The sequence below is a fragment of the Falco biarmicus genome, chromosome 4 (genome assembly GCF_023638135.1).
Source record: "Falco biarmicus isolate bFalBia1 chromosome 4, bFalBia1.pri, whole genome shotgun sequence".
NCBI classification, from domain to species: Eukaryota; Metazoa; Chordata; class Aves; order Falconiformes; family Falconidae; genus Falco; species Falco biarmicus.
This window is the reverse complement of record NC_079291.1, coordinates 80,508,262-80,535,628: the sequence shown is the minus strand read 5'-3', so window position 1 is coordinate 80,535,628 and position 27,367 is coordinate 80,508,262. Positions and strand designations below refer to the sequence as shown.

The 27,367-nt window shown below is 39.4% G+C and overlaps 1 long non-coding RNA gene across 3 annotated transcripts; it reads left to right on the top strand.

The window, feature by feature from the left end:
• Window positions 1-1,931: 1,931 nt before the first annotated feature.
• LOC130148963 (uncharacterized) lies at window positions 1,932-22,453 on the top strand. Of its 3 annotated transcripts, none has more exons than XR_008821732.1 (4): window positions 1,932-2,083; window positions 2,187-2,371; window positions 13,319-13,446; window positions 19,696-22,453. It is a non-coding gene; the product is annotated as an uncharacterized LOC130148963 (long non-coding RNA). The 3 variants fall into 3 exon arrangements; XR_008821731.1 differs by having other exon boundaries at window positions 13,319-19,924; window positions 20,293-22,453; XR_008821730.1 differs by having other exon boundaries at window positions 13,319-22,453.
• Window positions 22,454-27,367: the final 4,914 nt, after the last annotated feature.

Genomic DNA, 27,367 nt, shown 5'->3' with positions numbered 1-27,367 from the left:
TTCACATTTTCCTATAGGTATACAGCAATGATTGCAACACAAGCATCTCAAATCACCAGTAAACAACTAAAGGAAACAGTACCAAACCTCGTATCCCACACAGGTTTTTTTCCATTCCTGAAGTTTCTCTCCTTCCTTTCCCTTCGCTTTTGCTAACCCTGTTGTAGTGTATATAGCTCATTCAATCAGGCAACAGGGCTTAAACATATAGGAAAATATATCTTTACTATCAAAACACAGATGAAGGAAACAAAAGGTATAATATTCTGGAAGGAAGTCTCCAAACGCTATTCCCTTGAAAGCAGAAGGAAAACATCTTTAAAAACATGGCACAAAAAACCTGCTAGTTAGTAAGTTTTCTTTAATTCCCCACATTTATGGCTCTCTAGTACTGAGTTTGAAACAGTTCATTGGCAAGAGGGTGACAATACTCTGTCAAAGATGATTCTCCCTTCACAAGGTTTCCTGCATATTTTACAAAGATACTCTGCTGCTCCCAGGGGCCTGCAGGAACCACACAGACACCTCATAAACAGTTCTGAAAACAATTACAACCTGTAAGCACCCAGTAGCTAATTTTCTACCTCAGCCTCCTGGCACTATTATGTACTATTGTGGGGTCTATTTTAGAAAAGTAAAATAAAATAAAATAAATCAGTAGGGCATATTCTAGGGAGGCACATATTCTGTTGCAAGAGCTAGTTTATTTTAAAGTCTTCAGTATGAGATCAAAACAGCAAAGAGTATTTAAAAGAAAAGAGAACAATAGATAGGACTCTGGAGTAGACCATGAGACTGTCAATTCTGCTGTCCTACCTCTGGCATCAACAAACTGACAGTGCTCCAGATAAAGGGAAAAACATACCCAAACAATCCTCATTAAACACCTGTAAAATAGATAGACATGCAAAGAGGAAAAATTCTTTCCTGTTCCCTGTGGCAAGCAGCTTATATTCTCAAGTATTACATTTGATAGGCCTTTTTTTAGCTTGCATAACCACACTGTCCATAAAAATATCCTGAATGTATAATGGAAAATCCCATTGTAATTCCTAAAATGATGGGGGTTCAGCAGAGTCTTAATGGTATTTCAAAAGCATTTCTACATAAACAGAGGTGGAATGAGATTACATTATATTTAACAAGCTTACTGCATGGCTTGTTGGTTATATTTTTTTCTTAATTACAGGTGCAATCCTGCAAAGTGCTACACACTGACCTCAGACTAGCAAAACCTGTTCAGCACTTTCTTAATCCTAAATAGTTAAAAAATTCGTATGTATGTTTAGGGCAGACACGCCAGAAAGATTATCACCACGCAGGATTGAGCTCTAGGAAACTACTTTGGTCTACTGTGTTTTTTCTGCACAGCTTAAAACAAAACCTTGCAAGAAAAGGCCCAATTCATAGAAGAAAGAACAAATGCTTATGGAAATATAAATAAAATGCAAGGTACATTCCATGTTGGTGGCTTTTAAGTATATATCAAATCAAAAGGGATATTCTCCTCCAAAAAGGTCACACAAAATTGCCACAACTGAAAAAGGCTCACAAGAGTCTTTGAGGCAAGGAGTTCATCAGGCAGCAGCCCAAGGCACTGGTTAGCAGTTACTCAACCATAGCTAATAAAAGATTAGGTGGGTATATGAATTTAGCTGGACTATAAGTACCCTCATCCAAATCTGTAGTGTAAAACTCAGCCAAGCTGCTCCTCAAACACTACAGCTGTTGTTTCTTACTTCAGATCTGCCCAGATGAAGGTCAGCCTCCATGTAAGCAGAACAGAGCACCGTGGCAACCATCACACAGATCACACTAGATAATCATCAAACAAACAGTTTGGAGACTAGGCCATAGGATTTCCTTTGCCTCTGCCTACCCACCCACCCACACCCTACCACAAATACATTCTAACCATGAAGCTACAGAGACACATTTTCCTTCATGCTTCTTTCTCTTACTGTTCTTCTTCATCCAGAGGTGAAGAACACCCTTTTTCACCTCAGCAGAAAAAGCCTCATTTGAAGAAGCTACCCTAGGGGTGGAAGAAGAGGATTTGAGCTCTGCTAGGCTATTACAGGCAGTAAGTATGGGTAGCCCTTTCCTTAATTTTACATTGTGCAGCAGTTGGGATTTAAAAGGCAAGAGTAAGTCTTGCTCAGTTGTTTGAAAGGTTTTTTCTTCAGACATATGATGAAGAAAAGGTTTCAGGTGAAGAACCCCAGCTGGACAGCATGCCATCCTGCAGAGCAAGGCTCACTGAGTATTCATCCTTAGGATCTCACAGGGAGGGTTCTAATGTTCCTCAGCACTGTGAAGGGAACCTTTCACAGATCCAAAGGCCTAGCATCTTGAAGGATCTCACTCAAAGGTAGGAATTATGGACTTCTTTTTTCTTCTTTAAATGCTAATTGTTGGGAACATTTACAGCTGGCTCTAAATAAACACAGAAGGCAAATGGCATTGCAAGCTGTGTGTTTGTGTTTGCACTGCAGAGGAGCAATGAGCAGATTGGCAAGTTTTTCCTAAGTGATCTTGAAATGGAATAACATTGATGCCACATGCATTATGCAAAAGTGGATGAATTGATTAGTGGATCACAAAATTCCAAAGACCCATTATACAGCTTTCTTTTAATAATTAAGCACAGGAAAATGTACTACTCCTGCAAAGCTAACTAGGATCATCTTGCTACTTAGAAGATTCACTGTGTATTTCATTGCCAAAGAAAAAGCTAAGCAGGTTCTCATTGACTTGGGGCGTTGCCCTCAGTTTCACAGGCACTGTGATATTTATTCAAAAATATCCTCATCTAGTGTCAACAAGCATTGGCCTCCCCACACCATGACTGTTCAGTGGGACCTTTTCTTTCTCAAGGATTTGGCAGCAATTCATTTGTGAGTGTGAGCAGGGAACGCAACTGATTTGTTTTTCTAAGCATTTCCCAAAGGTTCAGGGTCAGATTTTGTGCTTTATTTCTTGGCAACAGTATCATACAACCAAAAAAATTCAAGCAGTTGGCAACAGAGAAAATATTTCAGTTTGATTTTTTTTTTTTTTTTTTTTACCCAGAACTGGCAATCAAGCCATAAGGAGTTATGTTAAAATTCAGCTATTTAGATAGAGTCCTTTTCATATCAGCTTTCCTAAAAGGTTCAAGTGTTGCCAAGTTTTAAGAAGCTATGTAGTAGCCCAAGGAATTGAATTACTTAAAGCTTAAAAGACAGAGCTATTAACCAGCACCTTTCTGACGCCAGTAGGCTTAAGGAAGCCAGTACACATGAAAGAGTGACCCTACTTGTCACTTCAGCAACATTTTTATGAAGGCACAAAAATGAATGGCACAGCCTGTATCTTCCTAAAAGCTATTTAGACTAAATAAGTATTGCCATTTTTAAAGATAATTCCTTCAGAAACACACACCATATTTAAAAAGAATTCACCTAGCTATAAAAATAAAAGAAAAATGTATCAACTGCATTTCACTAACCAACAGGTCCTTTAATAATCTCAAAGTACAACAGGGAAAAAAAATTACATGGGTACAACCTTACTTCTAAAGTTACTAACCTGATCTCTGACAGCGAACAAGATTTGGAGGGATTTAAAAGATTTTCTGTATTTTAGAAGATCTATGTCAACATTGAGAAGAGTTGGTGTCTGTGTTTTGATTTCTCAATTAGCTTTTTCTTGAACTTATTGTGCATCAATGTATTTCAGTTTCTCATCACCTCTTAATCAGATTGCTATCTTATTACCTGATACAGAAATAAAATACCCACAGAAATCAAGTCAGGGCAAAGGGTCAGGAGGGGTCAGTCCTGGATAACTGGTATGTCTGTCTAACTCGTATCAGGGCACGAGATCATCTTCAAGAAATGAATCTGAAGAGTCAAAAAATGGACTCATAAGGGAAAAGGATTTTATTTAACTCAGCCAATCAAGCTGCATTAATTGGTTAAATAACTACAATTACCTGAAGTTTGTCATTTCCCATCACTATTTTGAATTTTCAGGAAAAGAAGCCAAATGAACTGTCCTGATGTTTTTGGATAATATTCTCTCTAGTTTTCATCCAGCTCTATAGAACAGGATATTTAAATCACAGCTGCTCTTTTTCTTTTCTTCTAACAAATCAAGTGCAAAGATATACACGGCTGGAGTCTGTACAGATCACCCTTTCCTCTGGGGATTTTTACGCATGTTCAATAACCTGCAAGTAAACCATTTCCCATGGTTGAGGATTATACAAAGGATACTTCTAAGTTTTTGCCCTTCCATCGGCATCTATTTTCATGAAGCATGTATGAACTTAAATACCTTGGGCATATCTGCCTCTCCATCAAATGTGGCTTAAATCAACCCCTAGGTTCAAAAGTTATGAGGCAAGGTGTTAGTCTCCCACATACACACTCAGAATGTGACTGTAATCTCATTTCCTTAAGGATACACCAAAGACCAAACTTACAATAACATTGCATGTATAACATCTATGTATATCAGCCACAGGAGACCCTGAGACTTGATGGGGGTTTTCCGTAGCACTGTTGAAACAGTTTTTTCCCCACACACAGTTTTACTGAAAGCATTTTCATTACTAACCCGGAGCAATCTGTTGTTAATACGCACTGCTGCAAGGAGACAACTTCCTAAGGGATTGAATTTAACTGTAATGGCAACAGACCTGTGAGAGAATAAGCTGAAGACTATCTCACAAGTTGATTCACTGAATTATTTCCAGGATGTTCTTATAATCTAGCTTTGGGGTCTCTTCTGAAGGAGAAAGCTCTTTTCAACAAAAGAAAATAAATATAAACCCCCTTCTGTGCCTTCCTCCTTTGCCTCATCAGTAGCAACAAAACAGAGCAGCCACAGGCCAGCACTGTTATATTTACTTTTACAGAAAAACATCACTGCAAACTGTAGATATACAGCACTAAATCAGTTATCTCCTTCTCTTCTTTTTCAAACTTTTGTCTTACATTTTATCCTGGTTTTGGCTGAGATAGAGTTAATTTTCTTCCTAATAGCTGCTGTAGTGCTGTGTTTTGGATTTAGGATGAGAATAATGTTGGTAACACACTGATGTTTTAGTTGTTGCTAAATAGTTTTTACACTAAGTCAAGGACTTTTCAGCTTCTCACACCACCCCACCAGCAAGCAGACTGGGGGGCAGCACAAGAAGCTGAAAGAGGACACAGCTGGGACAGCCAACCCCAACTAACCAAAGGGACATTCCATACCACATGGTGTCATGTTCACTATATAAACTAGGAGGAAAGCTGGCTGAGGGCCACTGCTTGGGAACTGGCTGGGTATTAGTCAGTGGGGTGGTGAGGAATTGCACTGTGCATCACCTGTTTTGTATATTCTTTTATCGTTATCATTTTCCCTTCTGTTTCTGTCCTATTAAAACCGTCTTTATCTCAGTCCATTAATTTGACATTTTTCCCCCCAATTGTCTCCCCCATCCCACTGCTGGTGTTGGGGGCGTGGGGGGGTAGTGAGTGGCTGTGTAGTGTTTAGCTAGCTGTCAGGTTAAGCCATAACATATTTGCACACATAATTACACCATCCACTTTACCAGATGTTTTGCTCCTGTAATCTGTGTGAGTTCTCATTGTTCAGCAGGAGAACAAGGGACAGAGCACTCCCATCATGTCACAGCACGATCAGGTTCAGAATGAAATTAAATATGTCCGTTATCCTCCCACTCCCTCCTGTGCTATGATGCATGTGCTCATTTCCCCAATGCAAAAGGCAGTTCGACCTGCATGGAAATCAATTTGATTGTAGGACTTTACAGGCCTGTGCTGGAGGACTTAAACTTTTCACAGTTTTTTACTCCAGAAGCATAAGCCAAGTAAAAATCCCCTTCTATTTCTCTTCTACTTAACCCTTTTCATGCAACTTTAGTGGTCGCCTGTATACAGATGTGCCAATTTCCAGCTGGAGAAACTTCAGCTCAAAGCTGTTCATGCTGCTGGAGTCTCAGTACATGACTGTAGTAACCCTGGCATATTTGAATATTTGAATGCTTGTGTTTCTTTCTTGCAATGATTTTTTTATTTAGAAAATTGTTAATTATAGAAAAAAAAAAAAAAGAACTCAAGACTTAACAATAAAATCTTGGAGTAGAAACAAAGTATTCATTTGACCAGAAGCAATTGCTTCATTACTATTTTCAGTTTAAGAATAACAACAGCAAAACCTCCAGGTTGTTTTGGGTTTTTTGTCCTGTGTAAAGACACAATTCTTTTCAGGATGGCAGCATTTTTCCCAGAACATGAAAATGGTTTCCCATGCCCTCTGAAACACCACCTCTCCTGGCTGTTTAAAGTTAAGCAGGTGCATAAAGCTCACTGATTTCCTCGTAACCTGAGCACAAGTAGGATGCCTTGATGAAATGCATCCAAAATGCTTCTTTACAAGAATCCCATGATTATGGAGTACACAGGCTAAATCACAATGAAATGACTGATGAACAAGTTAACCACCAGCTTTATAAAGAAAGAAAAAAAAGGTAAAAAAGGTCAGTATAAATTCCAGAGGTCCTTTATAAGCTGTAATTAATTATGTTATGGGACTCTAGTTGCTTCCAGCAAACTAAATGTTACAGTGCCCATAATAATGCATTTCATATGTCATTCACCTTTTGATTAAAAATTGGTCCTCTTGTAAGGTTATTGTTTTCTGCCCTGTGACCCCAGCTTCTCTACTCTCAAACTGGAAATTTCACATGTTGCTTTGTTCAGCTATACATAGGGAAAAGATGATGCCACTTTGCAGAGCATGTTCAGCATTTTGACAATGGAAGAAAATGCAGTGTTTGGAACCTCCATCTCAGAGGGAATGGAGTCCCAGGTATGGACAACTTCAACTGAAGTTTTTCCAGCCTTCTGTAATAAAAACATAGATGGACTTCTCCTTTGCTGACAGCAAAAAGTGATAATCAAAAGCTGAGCTGACAGACACCTGTCAGGCAAATGAAAGAGAAAGGTGGGGAGTTTAAGCCCATTAAACTCATTGGTTTGTGGAATAAATCTGGATAAGACAACACAAATAGCAATTTTTTGTGGCAGGTCAGCTTTTGAAACCACTGGCAGTCATATCCATAGCTGGTTCACTGCCTAAAAACTCAAGCTCTCAGCCAGAAATTCTTATCCTACCCTATCCAACACAATTGTTACTTGTGTTACCAGCAATTGACATGAGACTGTGATGCAGCTCAGCCACTGTGGTGTTTGTCATCAGGTTATCATCTCAACGACACCAATAAACCTGATTTAAGAGTGCAAGTCTTTTCTTTCGTTACACGTTTCAATAAAGAAAAGTCCCCACTAGAGAGTAGGAGGATGATGAAAACATGGAAGAGTTGAATGACTGCTCATACTTCCTAAGAAAAGTTTGAAATAAAGGTGGTGTTAGATATGGGAGGCTTGATTTTCATTTTAAACTAGTAACAGATATTGTTTCATGTTTTAAACAGCAGTGATGTTTAACATTAGCAGGGAGTTTCCAGGCAAATGAAAGACAGAATATAAGTATGTGCAGTGGGCGGATACCTAGAATCTGGGGAGAGTGTGGCATGTGCGATAATCACCAAAATCCACCTGCTCTATTTCCTGCTGTAAACTGGCCAGGTGAACTCATCACCTTTCTCTGCAAGACTCCTTGACCACCATTAAAGGTCATGTAGTGCTGAAGTCTGGGCAGCTCAGGCCTAGTTACAATTTTGAGAAACTTTATTCAGTGGTTTGAAGTGCTCATACCCGAGGAAAAATTTCAGCTTGCTGGTGGAGGCCCACTATAACTAAGGAGAAAAATAGCATTGTGGGAACAGTGCCAGAAGAGGAGATTGGTGCTCATACAGATTTGGCCTGAGAATGTCAAGTAGCTTCTCTCACCTTCCCATCTATAATGCTGAAATGAGTGTTACCAGAATTACAGGGACGCTGTGAAGTGAAATCCACACAGGTTCTAAAAAAAAGCACTTAGAGGATTTCAGCTGGAAGGCATGCCAGAAATTAAACACTTTTTTATTATTTTTCTCACTCACTCAAAGAAATATCTGAGAAGAAAGCCAACATTTTATAGGACTTATAAAAACATGAGAAACCTGATTCATTTCCCTCTCAGGTCAAAAGGAGTGTTTTCCACTGGCTGCCATGTGAGCAAGATTTGGACCAAAAGGCCTGTAACAATTCCTTGTAAATAAAGTCCCTGAAACAACTTACAAGTAGATGGCTGCTATTTGCCTTGGCTTTCACCAACCTTTCACTACGGACACAAGAAGAGGAGGATAATGAATCTGTCCAGAGATAAATATCTGCATACTAATTTATCTTCCTCTGTTAACACTGAGAGAAAGAACGATTGGTAATTTTGCGGACTGAATTTTGTGGGCTCAAGTAGAATCAGAAAAACAACACTGCACAGGCCCATCTGTCTACGAAGAAGCTTCTCAGCTCCAAAGAGATGAACACTTCAAATCACTTCTCTACAGTATCTTCAAGTACCACACTTCCACCTCACGGTACTTAATTGTTTTAACTCACTTTAGCTGATTTCAGAAGTCTGGTGAACTAGAGGATATGTTTACATTTCAGATGCAAGTTTATTTCCCAAACATTGTTCTGCCAGCACTGGAAACAAAAGCCCTGCTTTCTGGAAGTAGGCCAACCTCTCAGTACTTGAACTCCATTCACAAAGTGCTAAAGGAAGTTCAGCCACTGCATATATTTGCTCTGAATAGCTTTGCTGCTATTTCAGCTGGAAAAGACTCTACATGATTTGAGTATATATCGAATTAACATACTCTGCATTGTCCTGAAAAGATATCACTGCCCTGTCACACGCATTGTTCTGCTGCATTATCTAGGGAGTTTTTCTGCCTGAAGAAATATTTGTGCCTCCTACTTAGATCCTGCTTTAGCTAATGCTAAAAATACAAGTAGTTGTTATAATGGTATTAATTGTTCCCTCTTCACCTCCATCACTCACCTACAAATACAACAAAGCAGCATCTCAGCATGGAATGCACATTGCCTATGTAGAATGGGATCCTTGAGGGTCCTCCAAATGCCTCCTGACAAGAAGGTCAGAACAGCCACTCTGGATCACACCAAAAGCCTACCCAGCCCAGTTCCCTGAGTCAGTGTGGGGGTACTCAGTGGGGACAGTACTCAGGGAAGACCCAGACTGGGGCCACCACCTGTCACGAAAACACTCACAGCAGAGTAGGCAGCTGGGTTCAGCCACCTCCGGGAGAACCAGCAGAGCCAAGGCTGGAGATTAAAGTGAGTGAGTTGGGAAATTTACATGCTGCAGGGTAAGGACCACACCCCAACATGCTACCACTTCGTGGAAACAGTCCTTAGAAGTGCTTCTTCTCCCAGAAAGCAATACAATCACTGGGATGCTGACCTAGCAGCTACAGGCAACATGGTGGGGGCTGAATGAACCCAGGGAGAAGCACAGCCTCCACCTCCTGGGCAAAGACAAGCAGAACTAGCCCTCCACAGAAAAGATGGGGATGATTAGGACCAGCATCAGCTCCAGCTCATGAAACCCGAAGATTTCCCATCATTTTTTACCTCCCCTCCTTCCCTCTCTCCCTTTACCTCGTTTGGGTGTAACCATATCACTCAGTGTTGCTAACATAATGCTTCTGTTATAATAACAACTACGTTATTAACTAACGTTAATAACTAACTATAATAATAACTAGTTATAATAAATAACTACGATTGTTTTTTAAAAGGCGCTAATAGCCAGAGCTAATAGCTCAGAAAGAGGATAAAAACAGGGTAAGCATGTGATGGTGTTTCCATGGAATACTGCCCAGCCTTGAAAAAGCAGCACCTCAGCAGCAGAATCTCTGGGCTTAGGAGCCTTCAGCAGACATATTTGCTCTCATGAATTTACCTAGTCTCTTCTCAGTCCCATGTAGGTACCTAAATACATTTTAGAACAAGTCTGTGTGACTAGTCATGATACATGGAGGCTAAGTGACACTTTTCAAAAAACCAAATCCTCTCTGCACCCTGAACTAGACAAGATGTCCCATTCGGGTCTCCCTTCATCAAGTTAAACCACATGCAGACCTCTAATATACCAGCGGGCAGAGACAGCCACTCACTGGGATATCACCACACAACCCAGTGTGGCCAGAACCACAGGTCAGTTCCCTTCTTCAGCTTCTATGATTCTGTAACAACCTAATTTTTACCTCCATTTGAGGTAAAACATACAGGAATGCTTTCACTGTTAAGAAAAAACACTGAGACAAACCCAAAATATCTTCCTAAAAATGTTTCAAGATTTCTGACCTGCATTCTGTTTTTCCTATAGTTAGCTATAAATTAAGCCTGCCTGTGAATTTTGCTGTTTTATTGATTCATGACTACAGAACGTGTCTTGAATGTAGGGGACATAAAAGGATTAGTGATGAAAAGGAAAACACATATAACATTTTTCAGTGTCTTAAGTTTTAATCACCAGGAAACAAAAAATAAATGAGCTATGGGTATTGTATAATTGCAATAAATTTTGAGAAATGAGTAGTGTCCAGAGCAAACCAATTAAGTTTAATAATTTCGTGCATCAGAGACTGGGAGGATGGGAGGAGTGGGATAAATCTAACAAATTACTGATGAATATAAAGTTTTTAACTGCAAAAAACAATGTTTAAATTAATATGACACACGATGATACTTCTGGCTGCCTTTCTAATTGATTCTTTTTGTTAAATCAAGAGGAACTTATGCACAATAAGCAGTTGGTGAGCGGCTATCCCCTACACAGGGATAATAGTTAACTTTAGCCAGGCACACAGTAGCTTATTGATAAAAAAAAGTCTCTTTGTCAATTTAGTGGGGCTTTGCTCATGGGTTTTCTAGTTTAAGGTCCTATGTAACAGCAAGCAAAGGCCAAGGGATCACAGTACTCTCCAAAGCTAAGAGCCACCAAAAAATTTAACCACTATTTGGCTCACATGCATTACTTTTCCCTCCAAGTGAAACCGGGAGCAAATGCAATAAAAGGAGAGAGTCAGGTACTTTTCTCTATTTGCTCATTAATTCTTACACACATCACAGTAAGTATCAAGCCAACAAGAAGAGTGGCTTACATTATAGCATTATCCAAGCAAAGCAATACTTGAAAATCCCATTGCCAAATGTGAAACATTTGATTTCATTAGGTTCCACATTAGAGCCCTGATTTTCAAATCACTTCTGAACTGAGAAGCCAACTAAGAGGGCATGAGAGGAGTCTAGATGTATAAAACAATCATTGCTTTACACAGAGACAGACAAGGAACTTCTGACCTCCATTCTACAAAGTTTGTCTTTAGTATTAAAATGAGCAAGTCCAATTGGCTAATTCTTTTAGCTACTTTCCTAGCTGTCCAGAATTTATTTTTTTATTATTTAAAAAAATATGGTAAACATCTATCTTTTGATCATAAACAGAGTGTAACAATTCAGAGGTGTCAAGAACACACGTGGAATATCACTCAGAAACTGCCTGTTCGACTCTGTGAGGTGTCCAATGACAATAAATTATATGTCAGCACTCATAATCATTTCATTCCTTGTACATCAAAGGGAAGGAAACTCAGATATCGTGAGACCAGAACTGACAATCAGGAAATCCTGTCAAGTTCTATCATTCTATCTGCCCCGTTTACTGTCCTTGAACACAAAGTGGAAGATCATTTACTGTAACATTATTTGGAAAAGTAACAGTGACATTTCATTTCACCCTGGGCAAGCTCAGGAGCTCGGCAGAGCTCAAAGATATGGTGCCTTCACAGAAGAGAATCGTGTTTGTGGGCACAGAAAGCCACACAAAGGTATTTTCAACTTCTGCATTATCCAGCAGGTGCTACATCTCATTCCAGCAACTCAGTCAGAAATTCTTTGTGTAGGGGAATAAACATTGAAAAAGATGCCTTTCCTCCCCTTGCTCAACTTGTAAAGAACTTCCCACCTAAAGAATGCATTTGGTCCTTCTTGAATACTTTACTTTTTTCTAACGGTTTATGAGAAAAGAACACCATGTACATTAGTGAATTATGATCAAAAGTATATAAACAAAGCAAATTGACTTTATATTTCCCACTTTACAGAAGAAACAGCTGAAACCATCCTTTCAGCATATAATACAACATACACTACTCATCTCACCTTGCAGCTCATAAAACCTTGTATAGATCACTTCTTTAGCAGAATTTCACCAATAAATCACTGCATATCATTAAGTTAATTACTGTTATAAGAGAGATTAATGAGAAAGTTACTAGACCAAACCTGGAATTCAAATTGGCCTACTTTAAGAGTTAACCATCTTTCCAAGAAAAAAAACCCCACCTATGGCAATATAGAGAAATATAAACTCCAACAATTTATGTCACAGTGAGAAATCGGAAAGTTGAAGGACCAGGGTGGATCCCAGAGGCGTCTCAAGCCACACTGAGTGTTATTCCCCAACATCAGAGTTGCAGAAGAAAGGAGCCCACCCTTTTCAAAACCTAAAAGGGTTGTTCTCTCAAAGCAAGAGGATCATTCTTTTAGCCATAATTGTTCAGAGTTGCATCCCTGTCAACCCTGTAATAAACTGAATTTTATCAGTTCAGGTCCTTGCATACTCCTGCTTCTAGATTCAAAGCTTTTCAAAAGGTTTTACAAGTGAAATTAGTTTCAAAACCTGTTAAAAGGAGTATAAAACAGGTTGTGAGGAGGTGCAGCTGCCCTAAGAACTGGAAAAGAGGTCATGAAGATTTCCTGATCTATGTTGGAAATTATCTCTAGACCATAAGGGTAATAGTAATTAAAACAGGACACAGACTGTGTCTTTTAAAGATGAAGAGTCCTCTTCACATCTCAGAGAACACGATGCTTTATTTCTACTTACCTATCTATGAAATACTTCAGGCAAAGTAACTGTCATTAAAAAAAGAACAGAATCAAAAAATAGAAAGTATGTTGATGGTGGTACCCAAACAAAACATTGATTGACTTAGAAGAAAGAAACAGGAATCTCTTTACAAGAAAAATCATGTGTTATTTTTATCCTTCCACTGAACTGTGCTTTACATGTAATAATGCCTATTAAGTCCACATTACTCCTCCATACCCAAATCATGTCATTTTTTTTTGCATTTACATCAGAGAAACCAAAATTATTATGTATCTTAATATCTAGGTACGCAAGATCTGTGAGTGCAGACTGTATTTAGGTGCTATTTTGAGGAAAAAAATATATTAGGAGCCTTTATATAATTACAGCTAATTAAAAACAAAACTTTTGAAAGACTACAGGGTTCTCTTCATGTGTGGGAGGTCCAGAACTGAGAAAGAAGGGGATGCCTAGTCACATTAGGATGCTAACAATGGGAATAGAAAAGTGGAGCCAATTTCTTTATGGTGGAGCATGGACAAGGTACGCTGTGGTTTTTCTCAGCTAAAATTAGACATTACCTTAACTACTCTTTACTTTTACGGTCTGTGTTAATTATTTAGCATACAGGACAAACTTCATTTTTGCATCCGAGTTCAAACACACAACAAGAGGGGAAGTTCCCCATTGTTCAGCAAATTCTCTGCTTCCTATTGTTGTGCAGTGCTGGATTTTGATTTTGCAAGTTACAGTATCTTAACCATTTTTCACTTCACCTTTCATTTTATAGCTTCTGTTATGTGTTAAGGAAAATGTTTCTTTCACTGAAGTAGCAGCAAACCAGCAGCTCCTGAAACTGCAAGATAAGAATTCTCACCTGACTACTCATAACGAATGAGACATGCGTTGCAGAATTCACCCATTTTACTCCAGGAAGAGAAAATGTGTGCACTGGGAGACAGAAACAGAAATGAGACATGCTGGCTGACCTTGGGCAAGTCACTTCACTTCTTTGTTTCTCTTTGCTGCTGTTTTCCTTGCTACCTTTAGTTTGTCTCATCCAATTAAAGAAACCTGAAGCAGGAGTGCTCTTTGCATTGTCAGCATATCTAGCCAATAAGGTGGTGACCTCACTTGGATACAAAAGTAGTAAGTAATAACCGTGACGACAGTTTACAAGTGATGCTCTGCATTTCTAATACTCTGGCTAAGAAATGTTTCAATAACTTATTAAAGTATACGTGTAAATTCTTCTTTACAATGGAAAGCTGCTCTTAACTCTTGTCAGCTTTAATAGAACTTAAGAGCTTAGATTTTCACCCTGACGACTTCTCCTGTAAGGCTGTTGCAGAAGTCTACTGCTCCACTGATCTGAGAAAAACTCTTCTAATTACAAACCCAAATGCACTCTTGGACAACTCTCACCCTTCACTCTTACACCAGCAAGGTCTGCTCCTCTAGTGTTCATGCCTGTGCTGTATTTAGAAACAAATCACAACTCTTCTAGGCCTATGTTTTACTAGGTGAAAGAGGTCAAACTCTCCTCTGAGTTACATGTTAAGCCTCCATTAGAACCTCTGCTTTGAGCTCTAATCCATCACCCATGCAATCATTATAACCTAATCCTGGACTTCAGCTCCTATTAAACTAGGTCAAAAATCTTTCAGTTCTCTATGGCCAGACTGGCAGGGTGACCAACTTTGCATCTCCATACACTTCTCCTCAAAACAGAAGAAAGGGGACTGTGTCCTTGCTCCTGAAATCCACTGCTCAGTGCTGTCCTTACCTGCCAGCACTCAGCACCCACCCCAGGAAGGGAGTAGAGAGAAAGCTCCCCTTTCAGGATATGCTCTCTTCCTTCCAGCTTGTGATTGTCTGCGTAACTGGGTCTAGGGTACAGAAGTTGTTGGGACTGATGGCACAAAAAAAAGCACAAAGAGCCAAGAAAGAAACTTCAGCTCAGAGGAAAATACTGTCCCATGTTATATATTTGTAGTAGGAAGGATGACTTTCAAATGCCCATCAGAAGAAAATTTATATTATGATCTTTTCTTTCTCTGTCCTTTCTATTGACAGCATATCACTTTCAAACATCCTAATTTTGCTGGGTGAAAACATATGCCCTTTTTAATACATTTGCCACACATAAGCCTTGTTAATTTAGGATTAATGTTGCTGAAGTAATTAAAGTGACCTTATGCAAAACACATGACTATAGTTTCATAATGAAGTCCTACTGGTTATCTGTGGGGCTAAGTTCAGCCTAGTGGTATTAACAGTTGGGCTGGCTTTAGCTTTACAGCTTCAGAGGTCTCCAAAACTCACTTTAAAATAAAGGTCTTCCATTAAATCTTCCAAAGACAAATAAATGTCAGTTGGTTGTTCCCAGCAGCTAACTGTGAGAAGCACAAACTCTTCAGTAAGGCTTAGAGAGTCAAAGATCAGACAGAAACCAAGGATGCAGAAATCATGGTATGTTCCCTCTTAATTTCAACAGCCACCAAAAAAAGGTAAACAGAAATGATTCACTGGGTAGAGGTGCACTAAAATTGCTATCAGATACATATTGTCACATATATTAACTTTGAATTTGGTATGAATATCTTTGCATCTAAAAAAAAAGATCAAAATAACTCTCCACTATACTGCAGAACAGCACTTTTAGCATGAGAGAGAATTGTTTAGCAAGCAACTGCTGCCAGATCAATAATTTATCAAGTACAAACTATGGTTATTTTCATGTGGCTTCTCTAGTAAAAAAGAATCTGCTGGGAAATTTACATTAAAAGAAACTTCACAGAAAACCAAATGCTACTGCATGGGCAAGGACATAAAATACAACAAGCTGTTTTGTTCAATAACACTTTGGGTTGGTGGTCATTTAAAATGCTTTTCATACACAAAGCCAAAGATCAAAGTATTAATGGAAACAATTGCACAGCACAACTTGAGAGCACCACAGCAATCATTTGCTAAGGCTAGAAAGTTTACTTTAAAATCATGATTACACCAATAAAGCCCTACCAATTTTCATACTGCAAAATATTTTGACCTCCCAGGCTACTACCTAGGATTACTGTACCTTCTCCTAGGAACAGGATCACTGTTTCAAAGAATTCCCTCTTGAAGATACAAACATCAGCTTTGTCCACTTTTGCAGCTGACACAAAGAAGCCCATTCAATAAAATAGTGCCTTTATTTGCATATGGTTTCCAAGGACTTTGTTCAAAACCAGCTCACAGCATAATAAGTGTCATCTGCTTTTCTCCTGGTCATTAAACCTGTACTCATTCACTGCATACAGCACCACCTTTGTTCACCTTCTTGGTATCAACAAAGCCAAAGAGGGATGGACTGACCTCAAAAGGAGGCTACATTATTATAAATTTCAAAGCAGGGGTATTTCAAAGACTGTTGCCTAGGGTCACTTCTGATACAAATTCCAGACATTCATGTTGAATTTTGTAAGACGCTGCTATTCAGTCAAAGCCAAGTTCAAAAGAAGCATCCCGTTATGTGATATGTATGCTATTGCCTGATACAGAAGTCATTATGAAAAGAAGTGTACCCAGCAATGCACTACAGAACAAGAACCAGCATTGTACAGTTTTGCAATTAAAAGGAAAAGGGGTTTCATCTTTTCCAGCAGTTGCCTGCATAGATCGAGGGGAACAGGTATCTGAGTTATGGGATACTGAGTACCTTGCACCTGACTGGGTGACTGGCTGCAGAAATGGAGATGAAACCAGAACAAATCCTAGCTGCACAGACTTCACTGCTAGAAGAATGGTATTTGTGAAAAGCACATTTCTGCATATACACATTACAGCATCTATCAAAATAATGCTGTTGAAGTAGAGATGTCCTCTCCATACCTGTACACAGACAACCTCCGCACAGTCCAGAGCCCCTCTTTCCATCCCAGGTCCAGAGCAAGATAAAAAAACCTTGCTCCAGTGAGCCGTTTCTGATTTCTACTTGGAATTATCTGGTCAGGTTTTACAGCCATCCATTGCACTGCACTACAATCAATGAGTAGATCCTTGAACTGTAACAATCATTCCTAGTCTCCTTCAAATTCTTTATTAATATAGACATAATTAAACTGCTAAAACATAAAGACACAGCTTCTTTCTCACTTACAAATTCCCCTGAAGTATCTTGCAAAAATTGATGCCCTGAGAGAACACTACACTTGCTTTTCTTTTTTGTTTTTCCCCTCTACCATCTAACTTTAACACACAAGACATGTAACAATGCCTGGGGCATCATCCCTGACTCCGGGAGTCTCCAGGCAATCTGCAGCCTCTGTGGTTCTGTTACAGGTGAGAGATGAGCAATAATAAAGGAACATTACAGTGTAGAACCTTCGGGGATTTTGCAAAGAGATCAAGTAAATAACTTTCATAAGCTTTAGAAGGAAAAAAAATCCCTCCCTACTACGCTTCATCTCATCAGGTTTCAGGCTTGAATAAAACGTTCACAGTGAAACCAAAGTCTCCCCAAAGCTCATCTGGGTTTGCAGTTTTGCTACTAAGTCATAACTCAGCTAAGACTGATTGAAAGCCCAAATGTATTTGAAAACACTTGGACCCACTTTCAAAGGACCCTGAGCTGATGGAGGAGTTTGTGCCTAAATTTTGGTGAAATTTAGTTATGTATGGTTTGGTACTGTTCAAAGATGATAGTGAAATTACTTCATATACAATTTCACATCATTGTAGTGAATATATTTATACAGCTGTAAGGCCTTAAAGGTGGATATTGGTGGTAACTTGAGGGTGAATTGCTTGCAATGAGTACATCTTCATATTTTTCCTGTTAAGTGCATTATTTTTTTTGTCTTTATTGCAGTGTCACATAAGATCCTATTATTTTAGGTACTGCAAAAGCACCAGTGTGAGTCCTTGACTCATAATTTTTATTTTAAGTTGTGGAAGAACAGAATGTCTTTTAAAATAAGTGATGCTGAATAAGTGGCCATTTCAACAATTCTCCATTAGGTCAGAAACTGCTATTGCTATTGTAAACCTGCTCAACATGGATCAGTGTCTAATAAATGAGAGTGTTCAGGGGGTTTTAACTTGCATTGGAAAGCTTACAGCATAAGCAGATATCTTAGTATGTTTTGCTTTGTTAAACATTGTTCTGATTGCCTAATGCAAAAAGCATTTTTTAAAAGGTACGTAAATAGAACCCCATTTGCAAAAGAAATTATGAAGGTTTGGGGTTTTTTTCCTCTTTTGCTTATCTGCCTTATGATTTCTAAGAGGTTTGACACCAAACTTCAACATACAACACTGCCTAGAGAATACTGGCTCATCTTTCGTGAGATGAACGTGCTGACAACATTAACTTCCCTTGACAGAAATAGGTGTGCAACAAACCCCTAGAAATTATACTGCAAATATATCCCTAAGAATCCTTCAGATTTCCTAAAGTAGAGTGGAAACTAGAGATATGCTTAAAATCCCAAAAGTAATGTGTATTGTCAGCAAACAGGCTAAACTGCTACTTCATGGGCAATGCAGGTAAAGCGCCCCTAAAATGACTGTACCAGCAGCAAAAAAGTAACAGTTACAACTTATGTCACATCACATCAAAACAGGTCAGATGATGCATTTTGTGGGGTTGTTTCACATATGACCCTACAAAATCACATGTCAAATGATGGATAAGATGATTTCTCAGGAAGCAGTATGCTCCAGGTAAAGCCAGGATTAAAGTGAAGGGTCATCTTCAACAAAGAAATATGTGACAGGATGAGATACCTTTTTCATTCCTCAGTCAAGCATGCCACTACGTAGATAAATGGTAAAAAGATACAAAATAACAGGAGTAATCAGAAAAGTCGTCAAAACAGAAAATACCTGTCCTTTTTCCTCAGTTTGGCTTGGAGTGAAAACAAGCTTAAACCAAAGAAAATTTTGCCTAAATATTACTAAAGCATTGTAGACGGCAGTTGTAGATCTCGAACAGCCTATGGTTATATCCTTTACACCAAAGACAAACTGCAATAGGGGTAGGGCAAAGTTTGTAGGAAGTTGGTTCATTTTCATTAGTCAAATACAGTTTGCAAAGAGCATCCAAGTTTCAGGATACAAGCCTTCTTCAGTCATTCAGACCTTCATCCAACTTTCACTCCCTTTTAGACCCTAGAGCATCATGCACTCTAAAAGTGTACTTCAGACTGGGTCAGTAAAGTTTAGAGGCATAAAAAACCCTTAAATTCAAAACACTGAACAAGAAATGGTGGCCTTTTCTTCAGGCTATGACCTAACAACAAACACCTGGGCTGTTTTAACTACTGAAGACATGCAAATTAAATTCATCATTGTTCTAAAAACTAACATCTCTCCATTTTAGTACACAAGAATAATACCCTCTTCTAGTTCTGTGAACCAACAGCTAACCATCTCCCTGCAACTGGAAACAACAAACTCTTAGTTGGATAAAACCGTGTTTTCATACAAGGGAATGCAAGCATAAATCTAACATCTGAGAAAAACTAATTCAACCAATTCAAATAAAACACTGTAGGAACAAGAGATGAAGTTTAAATAAGTGCTCCTCACTCAGTCATCACAACATACTCTGTCATCATTAATTCTAACATGATGATGTTGCCAAGGTGAAGCATCATCTTACCAACAATTACCTCTGCTATAGGGTCAAATTTCTTAGTTTCTCATCTCTTAGGTACTACATTTTAAGACTAGATTTTTAACATGGATAATAGACCTGCACAGGAGCAGACAGCCTGAAATTCCTGCTTCACATCCTTTCCACAGGTCATCAGCCAAGGAGAGGCTGACAGAGGCAGGGGAAAGGCAGACCCTGGATTATATATACCCTTTCACTAGACATGAAGGGGCACAGACACATTTGGGGCTGTGACAGGACATTCATCATCCTGCTCCTGGAGAGAAAGAAGAGCCAATAATTGCTATTAAAAGAGGTACCTTGGAACACAAGCGGCTACCACTCAGGCTGCAGGTGACATTTGTCTGCTTATTCAAGGTATGATCTAACCCACAGTATTCACTCCAGTCCTATTTACCTTCCATAATGACATCAGGGAATCTTGCTCATGTCTGCAGAAAACTCTATGCCATACCACCAACACCTTACAACACTAATGTTGGCAACAGTATCAGCTGCAGGATGCTTGTAAATGCAAAGCTGGTTATCAGCTCAAGAGTAAGCGAAACCAAATTAATCATATATAATACACACACACACAGAGTGATTAAAATGATATGTGTATTGGACAGATGTGTTTGTTTCTCCAAAGAAAACAGTATCCCAGGACAGTTATTAAAAACACAGAAAAGCCAATTGTCTTTTTATTACTTTCTATACTAAGGCCTTCTCCATTGTTCTACTAGGTCCAGGACCGTTTCATCTGAATGAACATGGAAACTAAAAATATTTACCTGCTCCTCAATGCCAATGTGAATTTAATCATAAAACTAATTGCTTTCATTTTTCTGTTATAAACTCTTGAATTTGCTATAGAGGTTACCACAGTGAAAATTTTCTGCCAACAATGAAGTCCAAAAGGAAATGGTCTGTGTTGTTTCTTGGAAGAAAATTGCCTTTAGAAAAATCCTATTTCTTTGCTAAAGTATCAAGGAGATATGTGGTTGAAGAAAGAGATGTATAGCTTTTGAGATTAATCATTATGATGAATGAGAGAAAAGCTGAAGGCTGCAAAAAATCTCCATAAGTATATCTCCACTTACTCTCCAATAATTACACCAGTAGCTGCCATCTTCACTGTTTCTATGTAGATTTTCTCCCTGCCAACCTTGGCCCCTAAAGAAGTGATGTATAACATCCAGCTCTACTCAAAAGTCTTAAATTGCTGGCAGCTGCAAGAAACACAAATTACAATCAAAATACCATATTAAACTATTTCCAAACACCTTAGCCACCCATAGAATGTTCACTGTTTACCAAATAAGCAAGAACTGATAAAAACAAATCTTTGAAGTGAAATACTGATCTTTTTTAACCTTAGAGTCAGCAATTGATACAGCCTGTGCTAGTTTTGGCTGGGTTTTCTTCATAGTAGCTAGTATGGGGCTGTGTTTTGGATTTGTGCTGAAAACAGTGCTGATCATACAGGGACATTTTCATTATTACTGAGCAGTCCTTAGAGTCAAGGCCTTTTCTGCTACTCATATCACCCCACCAGTGAGTAGGTTGGGGGTGCACATGAAGCTGGGAGGGGACACAGCCAGGACAGCTGACCCCAACTGACCAAAGAGATATTCCATACCATCCAACATTGATGGTATGTTGATGGGAAATAGTGAATTAATTTCTTGTGTTACTTCGCTTGTGTGGGTGGCTTTTGCTTTACCTATTAAACTGTCCTTATCTCAACCCAAAAGTTTTCTCTTTTTTCTAATTCTCTCTCCCATCCCACCAGGGGTGAGTGAGCAAGCAGCTGTGTGGCACTTAGTTGCCACCTGGGGTTAAACCACGACACAGCCTTGGAAAGATACACTCCTGCCACGGTATCTCATTATTTCTTTTGATGTGTTATCGTATCTTTATGGAGTGGTGCTGGTTCCAGTCAGGAAATGCAGATTTGGAACACAGTATTGCATCTGCTTAAATAGAAGCTGAGCATACACAGCACATATAAATAATTCTAGTGCTAGGATTTCGGGAAAGGATTTGCGATGACGTTTGAAGAAAGGCACCAAAGTCTATAAATGCTGCATTCAAACATATAATTTTCACAGCTTTATAATTTCCTTGAAGTATTTTTTTCCTAAACATTTTGTTACATACCATGTGGAAGATGGTGATCATTAAACTGTGTGTTAAGGAAACTCACACAGCTTGTAAAGCCCATTGATACACATCTCTGAAAGAGTTAGGAGCCCCAGATCTCACATCAAATGTTTCACTGGACTTGAATAACAAGAGCATGTTTCACAGTACATTAGCATAACACTGATTTAGGAGGGACAATCACACCACTTAGACTGACATTTTGTAAAACAAACAACACTGGATTCCACCCAGAGAAGCCACTGTTAACCCCCCTGATCCATGTTTACTTTCTAGGAGGATTCCCACCACCTTCTACAGCAGCCTGCTCTAATGGTTAATCACTTTGGCTGTTAAATAAAATGTGCATCTTGTTTGTAATAAATCTGGACTTAACATCAGTTCAAAGAAAGGGAAACGGGAGACAGTGCCAACATACTTGTGAGGAAAGCAAACAAGCAAGAGGCAATCTGGCTGCCTTGGCAGAATCTGTTTCTTTTATTAAAAACAGAGAATTAGAGGTAATTCAGCTGCAGCATTATCCAATTGCAACGACAAGTTGAGGACGGGTTACTAACATCCATTGTATCAGATCTAAGTGGTCATACTGTTCGAAGAGAAATTAAAATGTGAATTGAGTAGGGTCTAGGAAGTCAAGTGCAGGAATAAGTAGAACTGATAGTTAATTTAATTCAAGCTCCAACCTAATGAAAAGACAGATAATTGGAGGTAATGAAGAGCCTACCAGTGGTAAGAACAGAAGCTTACACAGGCACGTAAAAGTACTGCTTGTGTACTTTGTTGAACATGGGTTCCACAGTGCTCAAAAACAACAGCAGCAACAAGGTAAATCACAACCCTGATGCCCAAGGAGCTCTCAGACCTGCAAGTCACACACACTGACCGTCACACACAGATCTTAAATGGCTCTGGCTGACTTACAGAAAAAGCAACAATGAAAACAGCCACAGTACAGTTAACAGACTGAAGGAGGACTATTTCTGGTATCAGTAATCCCTACTGACCACCTGCCTACACATTGTCAGCTGACAATGTTCCGTTCACCTCCACAGAAGCAGAGTATCCTGTAGGGAGAAGAGAAAACCAAATACTGGGAGTGAATAAATAAATAAACAAACAGGAAAGCTGATAAAACACAGAAACAAAACTCATGTAACAGACAAGGAAGAGAAAACATGAACAGGGGAAAGAACTAATGCAGAATTTTGTCAGCATAGAGAACGCAAAATCTGCCAGAAAGAAAGAAGCAATGTTGCAAACGCAGGAAAACCAGGAGTTATAAAGGATGAAAAACTAGAAGCACAGTTAAAGCCAAAGTAGAGCTGTTAAATGAACAGTCTCTACCTACACCCTTGCACAGAGATTGCTGCTCACCAAGCTGTGAGCAGCAAAGCGTTTCCAGACTCTTGAACTAGTTTTACAAGGATAAAGCCTCCTATAGTCTTTGAAGAAGTGGAATTACCCATTCAGTTTGTTGACAGGAGAAAAGGAGTTCTCTAACAGTGCGATGGGCTTAAGGGAAGAATCATGGAACCATCTGGAAACTCAAAGGAGGGCTTGTTTTGTTACCAATATAGAGACCTCATTGCCATCTCATCTGAAGAAATTACTGTGAATGACAGGCTAGAGGCTCACATATAAAGACATCCCTTAGTTACAAAGGGCTTATGAGACTATTTATACCCCAATTTTGAGCACATCTCAGAAAGCTACTGTCACAAATGGTCTCATTATGCCACTGCCAAACAGGAGCACAATAGGAGAGTTACTACCCAGAGCCTAAAACTTAAGTAGGTGCAAAAAACAGCAGGTCTTCAAAGAACAGAAGGGGGGAAAGTGACAGGAATAGGGCCACAATTTAGAGTTTAAGTCCCTGTGAAGCTAACGGAAAGACTATTCATTTATTTCAACAGACTTTGGATCAGGTCCCTCACTTCTGAAGAGCTTTGAAGTTGAAAAGTGTTAGATGAGCACTCAGAATTTTTATCAATAGAAAAATGTGGCTGAAGAGATGTATATGAGTGTCTTTCTAATTTGCTTGAAAAGGTCAGAAGATCGAGAAGAATGTCAGCACATAGGAGGTGATTTAATGGGATTTGAGGGGAACACTTCAGACACAAAGTGTGAATAACACATGAAAAAGGAGTTGAGCATTTCTTAGAAGAGCTTGTGCACTATAGATTCATCAGGACTATCTAAGAACTGGTCAAAAAGCAGACGAAGCTAAATCAGGGTGTTTTTCTAACTTAGGAATGCCCTGAATGTTTGCTACCTTATCAGAAATCAGGGTAAAAAACATTATGTAATTTCTTCGGCAGCAACGCTGGTTTAACAAACTTTTACTACCAAATCTGCCCCAGCAGTTTCTTGTCATTCCAACATCAGTCCTATGCTATGCAAGCAATTTTTTCCCACGTCAGTTGGAAGCTACTGCCTGAGGTTTACAGATACTAACAGCAGGAGGGCCTCCCTGTAAACCTTTAGCACCATCCTTCATGTCTTATTCCATGCAATGGAATAATGCACACTCCAATCAAATTAGTTACTGAAGAAATACAATAGAATTTGCAGCTGAAGAGGAGAGAGAGAGAGGGTGAGACCCCACCTGGAGCACTGTGCTCAGCTCTGGGGCCCCCAACATGAGAAGGACATGGACCTGTTGGAGCAAGCCCAGAGGAGGCCACGAAGGTGACCAGAGGGCTGGAGCACCTTCCCTGTGAAGACAGGCTGAGAGAGTTGGGGCTGTTCAGCCTGGACAAGAGGGAGACCTTATAGTGGCCTTCTAGTGTCTGAAGGGGGGTTAGAAGAAAGATGGGGACAGACTTTTTAGTAGGGCCTGTAGTGACAGGACAAGAGGGAACGGCTTTAAGCTGAAAGAGGGCAGATTTAGATGAGGTATCGGGAAGAAATTCTTTACTGTGAGGGTGGCAAGGCATTGGAGCATGTATGTTGTCCAGAGAAGCTGTGGATGCCCCATCCCTGACAGTGTTCATTCAAGGCCAGGTTGGATGGAGGTTGGAGAAACCTGGACCAGTGAAAAAAGTCTTTGCTCATTGCAGAGGGGTTGGAACTAGATGATCTTTAAGATCCCTTCAACCAAAACCATTCTATGATTCTAAGATTCAGCAAAGCAAATTAAGATAGGTAGAAGGCTAAATACGTAGGAAGCTTTTCAGATTGAAGTACACAAATATAAGCATTGCTGCCTGCTAAACCTTGCTCCATGGGTGAGCTCTGCAAAAAGATGGTGTTTACCTCTACACAATCTCTGCTGAACGTTCCCATATGGTATATACTGAGTGAGAAGTGACAAAAGTGATGGGTAATTTGCACAGCACCTTCTTCAAGGGTCTCTGCAGTCTGGAGCTAATTGCATACCCTGCAGATATGCTTCATGGGTTTAGAATATATTTTTTCCTTTTTTTAATAAAAAAGAAAGCAATTAGGGCCGCAGTCACACTATGTTTTCATTTCAGCTAATTTATCTAAGTTAAATTAGCTGTTATGCAGTTCAATAGGAAATAACATTGACACCATAAAAAGTGCAAAATAACTACAGAATGTGGGATGATAATAGTAGAAAGCAGTTTCTGTGGGTCTGGAATTTATAGTCACTAAACCAGAGTGAAATAGCAACTAACTAAAATCTGTCAGCAAATCACCAACTAGGTAACTTCCCATTGTTCCCATTTACCACGTCTGAGTAGAATTTACTGTGGTCGCACCATTCATTTATAATCAGCATGCCATATTCATTATACATAAAGCCTTGCCAAACATTCTGCCTTGCACAAGCCGAACAGTTACTCTTTTGAGGCTAAAAAAGAAAAGATTAGGAAAACCAATCTCTTCCTGGAGGTGAGATGTGGTTAGCTGTGGGCCTGACATTACAGAATGTCTATTTTTGATACATGGGGTTTTTTTAAAAATAAATTTATTTTAATACACAGACATAGAATCCAAAAGGAGAAAGAGTTTTTCAAACAGAACCCTTAGACTCAAAAAGCCCTACCAAAAGCCATTAATATCATTCTTTCTCAATGGGCTGCAAATACAACACAAGGTGCCAGGTACACTTGCAGGTTGCTAGAGCAACTCTCGACAAGCCACTTCCCTGGACCTCTGATGTTACCTTCCCAAAGATTTCTGTTCCTTCCAGTTTCCCCCTACTCTTCTGTGCTGTTTGTCCTCCTGGGCTCAGGCTCCAAAAAACATTCAGCAGTCATAGACATGTGGGGAAACTGAGGCAGCTAAAAGTGCTATAAACCAATTTCCCTTATAGAAAAGAAGCAAAGACAGTAAAAAATAAGCCAGTAATAGTCTTTCTGTACCTTATTGTAATGAAAGACCTTACTGACTTCTAACTGTAGTCAAAGAAAGTTTTAAAAGATGGAGGCTATCACATACCTTCTGAGGTAAATTTCTTGTTTTGGAGCTATTCTAACTACAACACTACTTCCCTACAGATGAGCGATTCCTTCCTCCCACAGCATCTGGTCCCTTCAAGTGCTCTCTTACAGCTTTCTCTGTTGATATGGGTATAACTAAAAAAGTCAGTAGATGCACAAATTCTGCAGCTAGCGTTATTCAGTCACAAAAGGAGAGAATACGGTTTCCTCAAATAGGCAAGAACACATCACAATAAGAAAACATTTGCCATGAAGGCTTACAATAGAAGAGAATACTGTTTAAGGAAAGGAAGCAAGGACCAAATTGGCTCTCGTGTCGTCAGTTGTAAATCTCTCATTTGCAAAGCCAAGTAATTTCTATTGCAGAGATAGATCTGTGCTGCGAAGACCAAACCTGGAGATAGCACCGTATTTGCAGTACCTTTTCTTGTGAGTGGATGTAAGAGTGCCTGTAACATCTGTGCTTTCACTAGCATGTGAATAGACTAGGAGTGTCTTAGAGCAAGCAGACAATGGAGTTTGGCCACCAAACACCCATAAATATGTCAAACAATGTGACAAGACCTTGCTTGCCCTCTACATCACAGTCAGAATTGCAGGGCAGACTGGCAGGAGCTGACTTCTTAAATTTTCAAAACAGTATCTCTATACTTCCTCCTGTGTCCGTTCCCTGTGGAAGTGCACCATGTCACTGATCTGAGTCTGACTAAGTGATCAGAACAGTCTCTTCAAACCTTTATCAGCAGGACAGGGATAAATTTGAGACATGCTCAGGTACCTCATCAGCCCTCCCATGTGGATGCCACGTGCATACAAGGAAACATACAGGCAGTGTGCAAAACTGAGGGTATGATGTCACAGCTGAAACAAAGCCATTTTCCTTGGTATTTGGCACATATTTTAAATACATAGTGACTGCGGCCTAGAGAAAAGGTGAACAGAGAACACTGGGATCTATTTACAATAGGTGTCCCACACACAGCCCCATCTCCTGCTGCTGAAAGCTAAGAAGTTCAGGCTCAATAACAGACTTTTCCAGCCCTCACTGCTGAGGGAGTCAGCAAGGTTTCCCCCCAGTCAGTGCCAATGAAGGTTAGAGAATGTACTCAAATGAAATATTTCATAATATTTCCCCTACACTCAAGCCACAAAAAAGTTTCTAAGCACACACCACGGTGTTCACTCCTAATAGTACATTGCCTTGTGATAAACTAAATACCCTAACAACAGCACTGGGCCTCATCAC